Genomic DNA, 16,242 nt, shown 5'->3' on the forward strand with positions numbered 1-16,242 from the left:
TTGGCAAAGGAGTTATTTGATTCAATGGTGCGAATCACGTATCGGGTTTGTAGGTAATTACGACGGCTCGGAATGCACTTAACTATTTATTTAACGTCCTCAAATGATCAAAATTGTTTATTTTTTTTTAACAGTGTAAAATTACTCATTTGGTTTATTGCAATATTTACCTGTTCCTTTTCCATTTTTAAAAAAACCGTGATTTTAAAATTACGCGAGTTAAATTTTAAAAGTAAAGATATAGTTTTAAAAACATTTACTCGATGACTACAACAATAGGTGATAGAATGAAGACTAACTATATCGATGAATAACAAATATTAGATAAATGGAAAAATGCTGAATACAGTCAAGTGTAACAGAATGAAAGTTATTTTATTAACAGGATGTTTCTACATATGTTTGCTGATAATGTTAAAAAATTATGTTTCACCATGAGAGAATTAGTTGTATGAACTGCTCTGTCATCACTTTATTATATTGAATTTTGTAAGTCGAATTACTATAAAATATTATGGGGGTTGATATTAGTACCAAATTATTCGGAAATAATATTGTTGTTTACAGAAAGATTCAACATCTTTAACATGTTTTGAAATATATTCACTGTTTTCGTGATAAAAATTTATAATTTTCTCAACAAAATAATTATTTATTATTATTAAACTGCCCTTAACAATGTTTTCAACTTATCCGTTACACCACTTAGACCCAATTTTATCGTGCTATGATCATGGCACCTAATTATTGTACGTGGGATTTCACCTTGACACGACTATTTACGCAGTACATTCTATGGATTTATAATATTTACATCCGATATTTGCGCACTAAAAATTAAATATTACGTAGTGGTGCTAACATTTCTTCGGAAGGAAAATTCCACTTTCACACCTAGTGAATACATTAATAGTTATTTTTATTGACATTGTTGAAATGCCATGATCTATAGGTTATAAATGAAAAGTGAACGTAAAATCTAGTACAACGTATTTTCAATTAGATTCTTGATCTGTTATAATAGATATTTTTTATCTTAAAGATCGAGTCGCATCGTCAACCTCACGTCAAAAAACTTTATAGTCTATTTCAAATGTCGATTCTCCAATACGCAAGAGTCGTCATAAAACTTTGAAGATCCTTTGAGGAAAATAGTTTGATGTGACGGTACGTGCCTTTAAGGCTCAATTTATCAGGAAAGATCGACTATTTCTGTTCATTTGTTCGTAGCATCAAAATTAAGACGGATGATGCATTTCTAAGCCTCTTATTCAAAACACGAGCAATCTTTACAATTTTTTTCCTTACGTGGACGTTAAATTTGTTTCCATAATTCTCTAAACGATTTATTATATTAATCAAACTAGATGTACTTTTACAGTTTTGATGAAATGCCATATGACCTTATACTGCGAATGAATGACAGTTTTGATTTGACTTACCCCTCAGTGAATTGATATTTCGAAAAATTTCGACATGTGACTCTTATAACTATATCAAGAATAGAGATAAATCGAAAATATCAATGGAAAAGTTACCCAAACTTAACTGAAGATTTTCATTTTAATAAATGTTATGTAGTCAGAATGAACAACATATTAAATGCAACGTCTTGTTTTCAAATAGTCATAACATCATATATCCATATTTTCTACTAGTTGGCTCCATATTGGGCTTTATTTCATTGTTTGAACGATAGAGAAACTGGAAAACAAATGAAAACGGCAATTACTTAAGATAAATAATATTAGAATCGTGATGCGGAGGCGAAAGTGCTGGAAGAATGATTTGGGGGTATTCTGCTAACTATGCGTCATCCATCAGCAGTATCATCATTTGTCCTTTTTACGTCATATGTTCTATTATTCCATGTGTTTCCCACGCTCATAATACTCTATGATGCCTTTTGTGTATGGTCCATCATCAACCATCAAGGCTTCAGCTAACTGTGGGTAATCTGTCAGCTGCGTCATCTATCGCGGGTCACTTATGTCATCTGTCACCAGTTATTTTGTGTGTTCTATGTTCTACGATGCCATCTATCACCAACTTGCCATTTATTTATGATCCAAAACATTCATCATTTTACCATCATAGCAGCAGTCTTCTACTAACTTAACGTGATCTGCCACATGTTACGTACAACTCCAACGTGCCTTTTGTGTATTATCCATCATCAACCATCCATCATTGTACCATTATAACAGTCTGTGCTTGATCGGTCAACAGCGTCATCTGTCATATGTAACGTGTGTCATTTGTCACCAGCTACCAAGTGTGTAATATTTTCTATGATCTCATTTGACTACAACGTGCATCATAAGTTTCTATGGTATCTTCATCAACCAGCCATCATTGTACGACTATAAATTCCATCAATAATAATCCGTCTCAAGAGCGCCAAACATCTTGTTTTCTGTACTAAAATTCATTTAGTTGCCAAGTGAAAAACACCCTGTATATTACATTTTGTGGAATTATATTACAGTAGAAGGTAACAAGTTATAGTGAAATATTTCTGCTCTGATCGATGCTCATCCAAATTGGACGCATGATGTAATAAAATAGAAATACAATTTCCATAGTTACATGTTCAATTTCTGTAGTTAATCTATCAATTTGTTGTATTTTTGAGTATATTTATGTAATATATTTCACGATATTTTGTACTGTACTACATAAACGGTGAATATAGCTGCCGCGAAGCTAAGACAAGAGGGTGGTAGTCACGACGCCGTCGATGTCGCCTTAGGGCGCCGGATGCTTTTGTATCGTCGAAAAACCAGTGTAGATACCGTACCTGCCGGCGCAAGGATCAAACTTGACAGCCCAGGCTTTTTTTTTATTATGAATTATGAGTGATTGAAGTGAATATAGTCGCTGGTTGCGGCATAGTTTGATAATATCTCTATCCCATAATTGAGTATGAATCATCAATTATTTAGATTTTAATGATTCTCAATATTTTAGATATAGAAAATAGTAAAGTATAGGACTTATATTTGAGTTGTGTGTGTTGTTTCGAGATTGATGTAACCTGTAATTATATTCAAATTGTACGAATAAGAAATTATGATCTGTAACTTAGATCTATCATAAATTAAGATTGTAATCGTCAGCTTCAATTAAAACATTTTTAAGGCATACTTCCTTGAAGTTATTATAACGATACTCGATTAAATATTCTTGACTCGGCTCCTTCGTCGCCTTGTCCATAAACATCTACCTCGTACCGTCCTAAGTTACTTCCCGGACTTATAACGTAAATAATTATTACTTTAGCTTTAGAACTTCCGTTATTTTGATCTCTCTTGGATGTCTTGGCAATCCTTCTTGAAATTCCAGCAGTTTTCAGTCGTCATATTTTCATTTTATCTACCTTGGTACAGTTTTTGAATTTTTTCTATGGTTTAGTAGAACCATTCATCTAATTCTTCACTGTAATCCCCAAAATTTTGATAATAGAAAAAAAACTTTCTCAAAGCTCATCCAAGCTAGTTTTTCTTTCTGATTCATACTTTTTTCAAAATTTACGTCGGATTTGTGAACCCACGAAAATTGATTTTTTCTGAGGCAACTCGGAAAAATTTTTCTGCAAGATACTTTAAGCAGGCGCCTTTTTTGCTTCATTAATACGAGCTTTATGTGCACTGGTGGTAGATCAGGGTCAATCAACGGTTCACGCAGGATGTTTTTCACACCAGGTATAAAATTTTGTCGTTTAGGCCACAATTTTTGATTCTAGTGTTTGTCACGAGCTCTACTGTCCCAATGACATAAGTAGCACGTATAACCCAGCTATTGACCTAGCATCAGACGTCGAAATACAGAAAAACGTGTAACATGTCGACGTTGTCCATAAAAATCCTAATTTCACACATACACGTGTAAGTTAATCATACGCGGGAGAAATACAGCGAAATGCATTTTTGAAATCAGTGTAAAAAACTGCTTAATAGAGATCTATTTTCATATCGTCATAGATTTTGAAGAGGGTTGTGTAATATAGCCATGTGAAAAACACAAAACAAATTATTTTGCAATGCATTCAACCATATGAAAATTGTTGAAATATCCTTTCTCTATTAAAGGTATGCGGAAAGAATAAACTATGATATTTTCTTTTTCATATTCTGCGGAAATACCGTGAGAAATTTACGAACATTTTCAGTTGAATATCAGTAAGAACGCTTGCTTTAAATTCTAAGGGTATGTATCATAGTAAATCATCGTGATATCGCATTAATTAAATGGAAAAACCATTGTAGTTTGCTCTTAAAAGTTCAATATCAGTAAATACTTTTCAAAACCCAACAACATCAACAGCGTAATGTAAACCATGTTGAATAACCTCCAGTTCACATACATTGTATTAGTATTGGTTAAGGTCTAAAATAAACATTCTGGAATACTGAGTATTCTTTTCTTAAGAAACTATTTAAAAAATGCATCCTATATCACTCCTATAACTGCAAATTTTTTTATTGAGATTCTCCATTGAAATAAATGACTTTATACTGAAAAACAACTATGATATATGTCAAGGGATGATACATCTTTGTAAATCGAAATGTCTCAGAATGGCTCTAAAAATATATAACACTTGAATTAAGGAAAACTTTGAGCTCTAAATGGAAATAGTCACAAGTAATAATTATCTAATGGGGGAGTTCAAATTACAACACATAATTAAGCCTTAAAATCATGGAACAAAAATTATTTTATGACGTTTTGTAAATTATAATTAACACAATAGGGTGTACGCTATTGTGGGATGAGTTTCTGGGAATTAGAAATTTTAAGGACACAGTCAAATTCTTCCTCTTTTTCTGCGAACGGCATATGTGTTTCATGGGGGCGCATGTCCTATAGTTTTATAAAAAGAACGAACTTTTAGCTTTACATACACGAACAACCTTTTGTATAAATTGCTATAATTTGATCGGTTTACCCTCTCTGTTTACCAACCCAGAAAACCTATTTGAAAATTGGCCCTATCTTTAGTATTCATACCCCATAAAAAAATGAAAATGGGGTTCGAGGTCTTTCCGTCCGTCGCAAATCAGAAACTACCCCTACGAATCATACAATATGAATAATAACAGTATCAATTGGGTGTCTACTAAATGTGTTTTGATTATTTTTCATTTTGGGCAACCTGATTTTGCATAGAAAGATTTGAAATATGCAAATTTCTTCCAACTTTTTAAATTAAATGCATTATTATATTTATTTTGCGATTATTTGCTGATTTCATGCGACAACATTCAGGAGTTAATTTTCCACCCATTTTCTGATATATCACCCTTAAAAGTGATGACTAAAATCGAGTTTTTTTTCTTCAATTCCAGTAGATCTAGAAAATTTTTTTGTATATTTTCAAAGGATTAACTACGGGATTTTTCTATATTATTGTTATATTATACGGGGGCAAAATTAGCAACCCTCACTTGTTTTCATATCAAAACTATTTTTTAAGATAGAGTTTTATGAAATAAAATCATAACTCAAAGTCTTTGTTACATTCAACATTAAAACTTCACGTTGAAAAAGTTTTAAAATGAAATAAAGTAAGGATTGCTAATTTCACCACCGTAAAATGTAACAAGAATATTGAAAAACAACCCGTGGTTAGCCTTTCGCAAGTGCTAAATTGAATAATTTCAAGATTTTAGCATTACTAAAATTTAAGAAAAAAAAATGAAAATTCAATTATAGTCACCAATTTTAAGGGTGATATCTCGGAAAGGGATGTGCTGTGGAAATTCTAATTTCATATGCCATCTGAATTTTGTCACGTGAATGTAAAAAAATCATGTATAATTCGAATTGATGTGTACCATTAACCAATACCATGAATTTGGCAGTTATAATTATCGCCTTCGCCAAATTTTGATATATTGTAAGCACCTTCGCCATATTCGCATCCGCCACAATAAAGAATAATATTTAAGGCCACTTAGCATGATGCAATACAACGTGCAATGCAATGCAATGCAAGATGCAATATTTCTTGATCAAAAGCATGCGTCGATGAAGTTCAGCTGATTGCTGAGTAGAAGTAAAAAATTTCCCAGCCTCAAACTTTATTTAGTCTTTTGTGGGCAGCTCGAAAATGAAAATAACAGAACTAGGTGAAATAAACAAGAAAAAAGTGGTCAGTGCGTCACTGGCAATAATTATATTTACCGCTACCTTCATTTTGCAGTCAGATGGACAGTTTAGCTGAAGAATTGGATAAAAAACATATAAAAATTCCTAAGCAAAATAAACCATAATATAAGCATATTATAAACTTATTTCTTTCTAAAATTGCAGCTTGTAGGCAATAAAAATGGCACCAAATCGATAAAGTGCGACAAACAATCAGCTGAACTTCATCTACGCATGCTTTTGATCAAGAAATATTGCGTCTTGTATTGCTTTGCACGTTGTATTGCATCATGTCAAGCAACCTTTGTTTAGGAATTTTTTATCATTCATTCTAAAACTAATTTTTCTATGTTTTCTCATCCAATTCTCTAGCTAAACTGTCCATCGGACTCCAAAAATAAAGGTAGCAGTAATTATTGCAGAGATGCATTGGTCACCTAGTTTTGTTATTTTCATTTTCAAACTTCTTACAAAAAATTAAATGAAGTTTGAGCTTTGGAAATTTTTCACATCTACTCATAGAATTTTGATTAGTGGCAACCATGATGCAAGGGCAAGCGACATGCAATATTCGTCTATGTAATATTTTGATCTTGCAATATCTTGCATGTTATCTTGCATCATGCAAAGCGGCCTAGATATATGAATTAGGAATTTGTTATCATAACAAATTTATTTTCCTTTAGATTGAGCATGCGAATAGTTTGGAGAAATTTTCAGTTTTTCAAAATGCTATTTGAATCAACCCTCGTTTGTATCGAGATACTGTTGATTAAAGTTCCGGAATTTTCAATGCAGCCTCAAAATAGATTAGTCCTGCCGCAAGAGACTGTAGTTTCAACCCTGCCCCATCTGGCAGGTCCTTTGATTGATTTCACTATAGTGTTTGTGGGCTCATGCCTCTATATCGAATTTTTTCGAAAGAGTTAACGTTAAATTAATGGTCATTCTGTCCTCACTACACGGACATTGAAGATTACTTGTGAAATTACATAGTTTAAGCTTGTTTCGTTAACTATCTATCATCTTCAGAGATTAAAACTAAACGTCTACCATAGTCACAATTTAAATGAAATTATTTGAATCAACTATACTGTTCTTTGGTAAGAAGATGAAAGATTTTGATATTTTTCACTGGCAGTTACAGTACAGGGGGGGACCAGATTTTCACATTGTATAATTCCAATTTGGCATTCCGAGATTCATCATAAATATATACAACAACCGAAATAATGGAATTTAAAAGTATATTCCCTGGAAATTCCTTATAAATTTATTGAGATAAATTGATTGATTCGATCAAAATGAATGCATTATATCAACCTTACTAATTTTTGGAATAATGTTAAAAATAATTGACTCTCAACATCTATCTCGATCAGAATCAAACATAATGTCGAAAAAACATGTTTCCAATACATATCTCATTATACATAAATATTACATACTTGCAATCTACCTTCGGGTACTTCAAACTTTTCCTAAATTTCATGATTTCTTCGTCTAAATTGAAACTTCTCACACTAACATCGGATGTTTTTCTTTTCCACGCCGTATTTTCCTCAATATCATTATTCGATACATTCGAAATCCGTCTCGGCATAACTTTATCCACCCAGTCCTGGATATCCTCCACAGGTATCTTCAGCCAGTCCTTCCCAACCAACACTTTCATTGTATTCCAAAAATCATTTTCTGTCATAATAATTAACGTTTGATTTTATAGATCAATTCTAATAAAATGATGTCGTGCACTAGAAGTGTTTCAACTATTGAAATCTCATAAACTGATATTATAGTGAGGTGTTGAGAGTAGACGTAAAGCTGATATTTTGTATTGCGATCAACATTCGAGAGAGGGGCGGCAACCCCAGTTATAAATTCTACGAGACCAAATGGTATATAGTGGCTGAAAAAACGTTTATTTCATGGAAGAAATAGCACAAAAAGATTTTATATCCAGAAGATAATTTGCAATAAATCGAAGACACAAATTCATAAATATTGATGTACATTTATTCAAACTCCATAGATTTTGAAAAATTTACTCAATAAGTAGAGAAGATGTATTTGGCGTGAGTAAGAATAACGATAGCAATTATAAAAACAATGGACAAAAATCTGATAAAAGCAAATACTCAAGAAGAAAGAGAGTTTTAAAGATTAGTGTTAAACACTGAAGAATAGAGAAATTTTTAGAGCAGATTGGTTTTAAACACTGAAGAATTGAGAGATTTTTAGAGCAGATTGGTTTTAAACACTAAAGAATTGAGATTTTTTTAGAGCAGATTGGTTTTAAACACTGAAGAATTGAGAGATTTTTAGAGCAGATTAGTTTTAAACAGTGAAGAATTGAGAGATTATTAGAGCAGATTGGTGTTAAACACTGAAGAATTCAGAGATTTTTAGAGAAGATTGGTTTTTAACACTGAAGAATTCAGAAATTTTTAGAGAAGATTGGTTATTTCTGGGTATATGATACAAATGCTTCAAAAGAACAAACATATCACATTATAGAAAAGTATTATTTTTGATTTATTAGATGAATATCTCTATCTTACACGTCCAACACTCATAACCTCAATATTTTTGGGCCTCTCTATAACAAAGACCAATGAACCCACTTGGGTTATATTCCACCTTTTGCAGGCGACTACTTCATCTAAAAATGCATTTCAATAGTCAGGGACAGGTAGATCGATATCATAGCAGCCGTCATAGTGATTAATTGCAATTATAACTAATTTCCATTTCGTTGGTAATATCTAGTTTCAAGAACACGAAAATTGTGTATTGTACAAGTGATTGATAGAATCAGAAAGTTGTTAGGGACCGGAACTGATTTGCCAATTATTTTCCTTTCATTTCTTCATTTTATCGATTCTACAATTAGGTGGAAATTTGTCTATACCGAAAATTGGTAATGAATTTTCATATTCTAATAAATTGTCATATTTTTTTGAAGAACGAAATAGGTCGAAACGTCAATTTTCACGTGTTTTTATGGAAGAGTCGAATGTCTAGTAACTCTAACTAATCAAAAAATCATTTGTTCATAGATTGAACTCCATACAAATTGCGATAGGTACATCTATTCACAGGAATTTTGAGTACTTTTGACTGAAACCTTTCTAAAATTGCTGTGTTTGAGCTAGATACATTGCCCGATAGCTGAGCAGTATAATTCTAGATGGGTTTCAGTATAACTATGGAAAGAAGCATCTTGTTGGGATCTTAAAACAGTTTGAAGATCATAACTACAGAATTCAGGCGCAATTGCTTCCTCTAGGTTAGTATGTGTGATCTCCAGGTTAGTTGTCGATCCAAATTAATTCCAAGATATTTTGCTCTTTGTTTTTGTTACTGAAGGTGTTAGTTTAAAACCACACTTGGATAGGTTCCTCTAGATTACATAAACAGATTTTTATTTCATTCATTTCAATTCTTGAAGCTTTTAGCAATAAGTAACTAGCGTTCAGGTTTGGAAGATATCGAAAATAATAGCAAGGTCCTTCAACACCACTTAACTCCATAAAAAAATAGATAGAATGCTTGAAGCATTTTCATTATTTCCCTGAATAATTCTTAGATATTTATTCATCGAAAAAAAATTAGATTTAAGAGAATCAATATGTATAGGGGTAGTTTCAGTTTAATTAGGGCATTCGAAACTACTTTTGATTCCATAAAAAAATAGAAAGCATGCTTGAAGCTTCCTCATTATTTCCCTGAATGATTCTTAGACATTTATTTATCGAGAAAAAATTGGATTTTGCAGAATCAATATGTACAGGGGTTATTTCAGAATAATTAGGACATTGGGAACCACTTTTGATTCCATAAAAAAATAGAAAGCATGCTTGAAGCTTCCTCATTATTTCCCTGAATGATTCTTAGACATTTATTTATCGAGAAAAAATTAGATTCTGTAGAATCAATATGTATAGGGGTTGTTTCAGAAAAATTAAGGCATTGGGAACCACTTTTGATTTCATAAAAAAATAGAAAGCATGCTTGAAGTTTCCTCATTATTTCCCTGAATGATTCTGAGACATTTATTTATCGAGAAAAAATTGGATTTTGCAGAATCAATATGTACAGGGGTTATTTCAGAATAATTAGGACATTGGGAACCACTTTTGATTCCATAAAAAAATAGAAAGCATGCTTGAAGCTTCCTCATTATTTCCCTGAATGATTCTTAGACATTTATTTATCGAGAAAAAATTAGATTCTGTAGAATCAATATGTATAGGGGTTGTTTCAGAAAAATTAAGGCATTGGGAACCACTTTTGATTCCATAAAAAAATAGAAAGCATGCTTGAAGCTTCCTCATTATTTCCCTGAATGATTCTTAGACATTTATTTATCGAGAAAAAATTAGATTCTGTAGAATCAATATGTATAGGGGTTGTTTCAGAAAAATTAAGGCATTGGGAACCACTTTTGATTTCATAAAAAAATAGAAAGCATGCTTGAAGTTTCCTCATTATTTCCCTGAATGATTCTGAGACATTTATTTATCGAGAAAAAATTGGATTTTGCAGAATCAATATGTACAGGGGTTATTTCAGAATAATTAGGACATTGGGAACCACTTTTGATTCCATAAAAAAATAGAAAGCATGCTTGAAGCTTCCTCATTATTTCCCTGAATGATTCTTAGACATTTATTTATCGAGAAAAAATTAGATTCTGTAGAATCAATATGTATAGGGGTTATTTCAGAATAATTAGGACATTGGGAACCACTTTTGATTCCATAAAAAAATAGAAAGCATGCTTGAAGCTTCCTCATTATTTCCCTGAATGATTCTTAGACATTTATTTATCGAGAAAAAATTAGATTCTGTAGAATCAATATGTATAGGGGTTGTTTCAGAAAAATTAAGGCATTGGGAACCACTTTTGATTTCATAAAAAAATAGAAAGCATGCTTGAAGTTTCCTCATTATTTCCCTGAATGATTCTGAGACATTTATTTATCGAGAAAAAATTGGATTTTGCAGAATCAATATGTACAGGGGTTATTTCAGAATAATTAGGACATTGGGAACCACTTTTGATTCCATAAAAAAATAGAAAGCATGCTTGAAGCTTCCTCATTATTTCCCTGAATGATTCTTAGACATTTATTTATCGAGAAAAAATTAGATTCTGTAGAATCAATATGTATAGGGGTTGTTTCAGAAAAATTAAGGCATTGGGAACCACTTTTGATTCCATAAAAAAATAGAAAGCATGCTTGAAGCTTCCTCATTATTTCCCTGAATGATTCTTAGACATTTATTTATCGAGAAAAAATTAGATTCTGTAGAATCAATATGTATAGGGGTTGTTTCAGAAAAATTAAGGCATTGGGAACCACTTTTGATTTCATAAAAAAATAGAAAGCATGCTTGAAGTTTCCTCATTATTTCCCTGAATGATTCTGAGACATTTATTTATCGAGAAAAAATTGGATTTTGCAGAATCAATATGTACAGGGGTTATTTCAGAATAATTAGGACATTGGGAACCACTTTTGATTCCATAAAAAAATAGAAAGCATGCTTGAAGCTTCCTCATTATTTCCCTGAATGATTCTTAGACATTTATTTATCGAGAAAAAATTAGATTCTGTAGAATCAATATGTATAGGGGTTGTTTCAGAAAAATTAAGGCATTGGGAACCACTTTTGATTTCATAAAAAAATAGAAAGCATGCTTGAAGTTTCCTCATTATTTCCCTGAATGATTCTGAGACATTTATTTATCGAGAAAAAATTAGATTCTGTAGAATCAATATGTATAGGGGTTGTTTCAGAAAAATTAAGGCATTGGGTACCACTTTTGATTCCATAAAAAAATAGAAAGCATGCTTGAAGCTTCCTCATTATTTCCCTGAATGATTCTTAGACATTTATTTATCGAGAAAAAATTAGATTCTGTAGAATCAATATGTATAGGGGTTGTTTCAGAAAAATTAAGGCATTGGGAACCACTTTTGATTTCATAAAAAAATAGAAAGCATGCTTGAAGTTTCCTCATTATTTCCCTGAATGATTCTGAGACATTTATTTATCGAGAAAAAATTGGATTTTGCAGAATCAATATGTACAGGGGTTATTTCAGAATAATTAGGGCATTGGGAACCACTTTTGATTCCATAAAAAAATAAAAAGCATGCTTGAAGCTTCCTCATTATTTCCCTGAATGATTCTTAGACATTTATTTATCGAGAAAAAATTAGATTCTGTAGAATCAATATGTATAGGGGTTGCTTCAGAAAAATTAAGGCATTGGGAACCACTTTTGATTTCATAAAAAAATAGAAAGCATGCTTGAAGTTTCCTCATTATTTCCCTGAATGATTCTGAGACATTTATTTATCGAGAACAATCAGATCTTGCAGAATTAATATGTACAGGGTTTGTTTCAGGATAATTAGGCCATTCAAAACACTTAATTCAAAAAAAAATTGATGGCATGCTCGAAGTTTACTAATTCCCTGATTCTTTCCTTGAATAATTCTCGGACATCTCTTTATTATTATTTTTTTATTAAAATAGATGTTCCTGAATCTCATATGCAGGTAATAATTACTCTGGAACAACCCTTTGATTCTGAGAAATCTAATTTTTTTCTAAATGTCTGATGATGATTTAGGGGAGTCATTGAGCTTCTATTACGCCTTCTATTTTTTCATCAATAAAGATTCTCTAAAGTGGTCACAAAGATTAAAACAAAATCTGTAATCAAAATTCAATACATACAATTTTTAGGGTAGTTTAGTAACAAATTTTGGCCAGAGCCTTTTCTCGGCCCTGGGTGGAACGAAGAATATTCTTCGACAGTATACATTTTCCAGTACTATAATTTGAAAATTCTTAATCATTTCTACTTGCTAGTAATTGTGTGTTTGAGAAGTTCTATTTTAAGAATTGTGTTTGGAAGATTTTTCCAAATTTTGTCTAGCTAGACCCCGTGATATCTAAAGAGGCAGCCGTACAGTATTTTTTATCTTCATAAGATTTGTATACTTTTCCTGCCACAAATTATTCTATAGGGACATGTTGAACTCTAAATCCAAATTGATGGTTATGAATTAGTCGGCTGGTTTTGAGAATCAGTGCTTTTTTCTCTATCAATAATTTTTCCAGTTTCTGTGACATAACAGGTAATATACTAATTGATCTATAAGCCTTCAGTAGGTTAGGGATCAGTATGATGAGGACTACCTTAATAAACTGTCTTCGTTACTGGATTGTAAAATTGTGTTATACACAACAATCCCTTTATTTGAAAGTTGGCAGAATTTTGGCTCTAATATCTATAATATCTATGAGTTTTTTAGGTTTGACTGTAATTATTTCTAGGGAAAGCTCCAGTTGATATGGAAATTCCAGAAAATATTTAATTTCGGCTTCAATGTTTGAATTATCCTGACAGGGTTTGGGTTAAAGGAGTTTATTGGCTTTTTCTTACTTTTTGATCTTTGATTTTCAGGAGCATGTATTTGAGAATTTATCAGTTCCGGTCTCTTTAGTTTTTTAGTTGATTTCCAAAATTTATAGTCAGTTGTTTTCGAGTTCCTGAAGTATTTCTGCATTTAATCATTTTTATCATTGTTGAGTAGGTTTTCATTTGCTAGATTTAAATTTGTCTTGTCAGCGAAAGCTTGTATTATATGCCAGATTTTCCTTAATTTACGTTTGTTCTAACTTTTTGTTTAACTATCGATAATAGTATATTTAGTGTGGTGATTTTATTTTTAGTTTGAGTTATGTCTGGATCGATTCAAGAGATTCTTACCAATTCCTATACATTTTTAGCTTCTGAGTAACATTTAAAAAAGTACTTGAAGCTAAAATTCAAATAATCCTGCCATAAAACTATAATAATGAAATTACTGCAAAATACAAAAACTTCCACTGCACTAGTACTTGGACACGATAGTTTATGTGATAAACATAGAATCCTGACGTCGGTATAACTAATATCCCAACACAAAACCCACTAAATCTACTCTATCTACTAGAATCTTTAAGTAATTTTTGTATTGTTTTGAAATTCAATATCCAATAGTTAATATCGACTATATAACAAAAAGCTAATATAAGTCACGGTCGATCAAACTGTTAGACATAATCATTCAAAATGTATAATGCGTTGATTTATTGCATCGCAATATTAATCAGAAGTTGTGTTACATCTAAAGACAGATAACCAACAACAGTTTTGTTTAATATTACAGGAATCCTTTGAAGAAACTTGTGTAATTTACGCAAGTTACACAATAGAGATCACGTATTTTGCATAGTGTACGTCCAGATTAGACGTCAATCACTTCTGTGTTATTTGAAATGGTATTAAACAAATGATATATTACATTAAGGCCCCCAGACACGTGTATGGGCCAATCACGACGATGTTAACCGACGTTCTTCATCTCCGCCATGACCTGAGATTTTACCAGTACAGGCTGACGTGTTCGTGCAAATCTGCTAGTGTATGTGGTATTCAATGAAATCCGTCGTGAATAAACATAGTCGTTCTGCAAAATGGCCGATACAAGAATGTGGAATTAAAATTTTACTATTGAATTATTGGAGTTATATAAATCGTTGCCAAGTCTATGGAAAATAAAATCTTCAGAATATTCCGACAGAATAAAAAAAAACAAAGCGTCCTAAGGCTTGAGCTGATATTGCTGTTGAAAATTTTAGACCTTCATAATTTCTCCCAGTAGCAAGATATCGTAATGTTGAGTCATGACAGGATATGGACTACCGAAGGTGCAAATCTTGTTTTTGTATTAAAGGTGTGACACGGTTTAATAATTCTAAATAAGTATCTTCATCTATTCTTAAATAATTACACCAGTCACTTTGTTCTAGTTTGAACTCTTTCAATAGATTAACATGAGAAAATTCGTTTCTTTTTAAATAACCAATCTCATGCCCATTTCGAACGTTTTCTACGTGATTTCTTTTTTAAAACAAAAACCAACGCCACTGCAATTATGTCTTTGCGGTTCATCGTGAAACACACAACTGCAGACGTTCTTTTCCGACAGTGTATGTGTTCAAAAGCGGCAATTTTGCATATATACAATTTTATATGTTCGGTTAAGATTGTTGCGTTTACCCGTAGTGTATGGGAGCCTTTAGTGAATAATGTGAAGTGAAATTATTCCATAATAAGCTTTTCTTATATTCATTACCGGTCAAAGGTCCGCATAACATATAACAAATAAAAACAATATCATCGATTTTAATATTTATATTTGCCTAGATAAGAAACTACAGACATTTCGACAAATAATCGTCTGATTCAATTCATTTTTGGAAGTAGGACACTGCTTTATGACAATTTGAGCAACAATTCAATCGGGTTGAGTCAGGGCGACTGTGACTGTCAAATTAGCACTTTCAGTACATTCTTCCAAATTCTCTTTGCAAAGGTTCGAGGAATTTTTGCCTTTTATAGTCGTACTTACATGGATCTAGTAATTTTTATGTTTTTCACCCTTCTAAAAAGGCCATCTTTTCTCAGTCTCATTTCCACTGTAGAAATACTCGAAGACTCTAGATGCATTGATCTGAGTTGGTATTTTTGGGACCGTGAGGCGTCGATTACGTGATCTATAAAATACGTTTATCTTCAGCGGTTGTGGTTTTTCAAAGCAGCCATGAACGTTTTTTACCGCCAAAGCTACTGGTTGACGGATATTTTTTCACGTTGTAGACCACGATACGTCGAAGTACTTTCAATTCAGTTCTTAATTTGCAAGAAAGAAAGCAATTCGTATATAAACTTCACAAAAAGATATCTTGGATCAAATAGTACAAATCACAGCACATTTTTTTATCCCACAGGGCTAATTGGTACTAAACTACATTAACATCAAAGAAATAATTCACAGTTAAAGATGCAAGTTTCAACTTTTAACTGAATAAACAAGAAGTGTATTAATCCGAAATGTATGGATTGGTAAAAACTTTTGACCGGCAGTGTAAATATAATACCAGTTAGAGAAAGAATCAAATCTCAAAGAATGCTTTTTATTTTGCATTTTTATATTTTTCGTATGACAGACTAAATGC

General features: G+C 31.9%; 1 protein-coding gene across 1 annotated transcript in view; it reads right to left on the reverse strand.

Annotated features, from left to right (window-relative positions):
• Window positions 1-16,242, reverse strand: part of LOC130899968 (uncharacterized) — a 36,265-nt gene that overhangs the window by 19,789 nt on the left and 234 nt on the right. The gene's annotated exons all lie outside the window — the stretch shown is intronic.

The sequence above is a fragment of the Diorhabda carinulata genome, chromosome 12 (genome assembly GCF_026250575.1).
Source record: "Diorhabda carinulata isolate Delta chromosome 12, icDioCari1.1, whole genome shotgun sequence".
NCBI lineage: Eukaryota > Metazoa > Arthropoda > Insecta > Coleoptera > Chrysomelidae > Diorhabda > Diorhabda carinulata.